We start from the raw sequence: 3,626 nt of genomic DNA on the forward strand, positions 1-3,626 counted from the left end.
ACTTCAGTATACAGACTCGCACCTCTGTGGAAATTACTTCACAACTGGAATTCACACAATATGTTTTGTCTAGCAATAACCATATATAAATTTTAAATTTTGTACAGTAATGATATATCCTTCGCGTGTTATATTCACACTATTATAGTGGAGTTGCATCAAATATTAGTCGCAACAGAACGCGACTGATAAGTGTTCACTGATTTTAAGAGATAAATAAAAGGTTTAAGAGAGTTAATTTAGTAATATAGACGAAGAGCAAGGGCTTAAATATTTAATATCTTAGTTATTAAATACCTCACGAGCCAATCCAGTATTTGAATAGGCCAGACAGTAGGGGTCGATTTATGTCCAGTAACGAGCTCGTCTCTACTGGGAAAAAAAAACAAACATACATACATACAAGGTGCCTTTGATATCGTAAGACTTAGCTTATGAGGGCCGAGAACTCCGTGGAGTCAGGAAATCTACATATAATATTCAAAGTGCTTTAATATCTTATTTGCAAAAGTGAAACCTATGTAGATATTAAATTTATTCAGCGATAGTAAAATATATTTATGTTTAAGACCAAATTGCCTACGAGAGCCCAGAATCCATTCCATGCACGTAAGCCATGAATAGAAATCCAATCTCAGCAGAATTGTCGTAAATAAGCCATGGGTGTCATGGAGGAGTCGCCAGGCCAAGGGATATTACACACGTTGTGACCCATATAGTTTTGACAGTTTGCCCCTGAATAAAACGTACATTGTTACTCGGGAGTCTATAATGCAGTTAGCAGAATAGGTAGTAGGCATGAAGAATTAATTACCTTATGACGTCACGATTCAGTTTTAAACTGGTAACATTTATTCCAGCGACGGTGGGTTGTGTGAATGCGTCACTAAACAGTCCATTTGCTGTGCTATCAAAGTCTCTTAACTAAATTTCAGGCACACTACGAAAGTAATTATTGCGGTGTGGTATTAAGATTACAAGGCTATTATTCATAAGTGATACCTAGTCGAGAAGCAAAATGGTACCCTTGGTACTGAATCGAGTACTATGGGACAGGCGGAACATTCTCTGCGGACCAGGAGATAGTGTCCAGCTGAGTGATAGCCAATAATAGTGCGAGTGATGGGTTGATAGGAGTTCAGAGGCGCGAGAGTTTCCCTGTCTCCTAATATCATGTTTATTTTTCCCCTATAATCTACCTTATCCATAATTACTACCCCATTTGCTTTGTCTGCTTTCGTAAGGTGAAGTCCAGGATCTTTCCTTAATTCATGGTATAACTTAACAAATCTTCGAGGACAAAGATTTGTTAAGTTATACCATGAATTAAGGAAAGTTTTTTTTTATTTCACCTTACGAGACAAAGCAAATGAGATAGTAATTACGGACCAAGTAGTTTAAACCATACCCCCGGCCGGGATTGAACCCGCGGTCATAGAGTCAAAACTCCAGCCCGTCGCGTTAGCCACTAGACCAGCTAGCCACAATAAGATTCATCCAACTTATTGTGGCTAGCTGGTCTAGTGGCTAACGCGACGGGCTGGAGTTTTGAGACTATGACCGCGGGTTCAATCCCGGCCGGGGGTATGGTTTGTTTGCAATCGTGTCATTACGATTTCTTGAGTCAAGTAGTTTATAGGGGGAAAATAACATTAGAAAACGGGAAACTGACGCGCTCTTTCAGCTGAATTCCGGATATTTTTCATCCAGCACTCATAAGAACAGTCATGTATACATTAACTCTAGATAGACCTGTAATTTCTAACTAGTTTATAACAGTTATTTTACAAATCTGTTCCTGGATGGGTTGTTAATATTTAGTCATCACTATGTAGTGAAATTTTACGCAATAAAAAAAAGGCACTACTATTATCTACAATATTATCTATTATTAATGTTATTACAGGAATACACTGTCGTTGAATATTTAGTTAAATAGTAATAGGTCTCATAGAAATTTAAGAGTATAATGAATACTATACTTAGGGAAGCGGTAAACCCGTAGATGTCTTACACTGCCAAGGGAATGGAAAGCAGTCAGGTTCAATTCAAGAAAATGGGAAAAAAAAGGTCCAATTCCTAGGATCAAGAGCCTTCACCAGCATCGAGGCACCTTCCGTGAGGAATAAATGGGAGGGAGGCAGTTCTTTCACTAACAAAGTTCAAATGTATATATAGTTCTTGGACAACAGCAGTCGCCGCTGCCATAGCAGCAGCAGTCGCCGCTGCCACAACAGCAGCAGCAGCAGCAGCAGCAGCAGCAGCAGCAGTTGCCGCTGCCACAGCAGCAGCAGCAGCAGCAGCAGCAGCAGCCCTTCACCTAGCAGGATTATTACCTACGTGCAGTCTTCAGACTTAACATGAAAAACTGTCAGGTTATGTATAAGTAAACTTGGACTTTTCGTCCTTAAGGACGAGTTAATTTACAAACTGGGACTAAAAAGGTCTTTCTGCTCTATGCTAGACAGGATTTACATTTTGATGCAAACTAAATTTCTAAAACTTACTCTCCATCTACATTTTCAGCATTTACACCTGAATACAAAATATTAGCCTAAAACACCGTCAAATTATGGGTTCATGATAAAATCAGGTCCAAAAAGTTAATGGTAAACTTTGGAAAACTTCACGCGCTTTGAAGTCTCTTGGGTACCTTTTGTAATTTTGAAAACCTTGTCTTAGGCGAGAACGCTCACGATGTGCACATTTATAGTGTGATCCACAATAACTAGTATTTTCAAACCTATAGTTTAGGGTGGAGATTGCTAGAATCATCGCTGGAAACCAACGCGCACCTTCCCTTTGTCTTTTGTGTTTGTGTACCGTCTTAAGAGTCAGGTTAAAAACAATAAGTTCAGTAGTATAACTGCTTGTATTACTCGTAGGTTTGTTCACCAAATCTGAGAAAATAAACCATAGTAACTTAGTGAAAGCCGTGAAATCGAAGTCTGCTATAAAGATCACTTTAGCATTGCTAGGTTCATGAGAAGTTTTATAGTCTTCCAGCGCTTGACGAGTGGGCGATGAGCAGTTTCAATCCAAGGGAAAACGAGCAATTCTTCGTATTAAGAATCCTTCACCAGCATCAAGGTACGTATCCCCTTCACCATTAGTAGACGCACTGTATCTTTACCTTCTCAAAGTCAGCTGGTTTATGGTCTGGTCATAAACAGACCTTAACGGCCACGTGCTGGATTGGGATACAGGTTTGCACTCTTATTGTTCAGAGAGTAACTCGAGAAATTAATTTTGCTAGGAAAATCTTTTCAGACTCGTGGGTCGAACTATATTTCGTTAGTTAGAACACTAATACAGAAGTTGAAGCATTTTGAGCTCTGATCCTTCACTTTTGTTAAAATGAAAGCATTTGGGAATTGGATGCGATTTTAAGATGAAGATCACCTCTTGCTTTCCTTGGACCAAGTACTCTTCTCCTGCCTCCAAACTCTTCAGAATATGTCTGAAGGAAAGAAGTCAGGAAAAAAATTCGTGTCACCTCTTCTGGCTGTCTTGGCGTTGAGGTAATAACTTAAAGGGATAAATTTCTAAGATCTCGTTATATTTTAACTTAATTATGAAAATTCTCTCATTGTGGTCCTCGTGACGTGGCAAAAAAACTAAAGAAG

The sequence above is a fragment of the Cherax quadricarinatus genome, chromosome 19 (assembly GCF_038502225.1).
Source record: "Cherax quadricarinatus isolate ZL_2023a chromosome 19, ASM3850222v1, whole genome shotgun sequence".
Taxonomy (NCBI): domain Eukaryota; kingdom Metazoa; phylum Arthropoda; class Malacostraca; order Decapoda; family Parastacidae; genus Cherax; species Cherax quadricarinatus.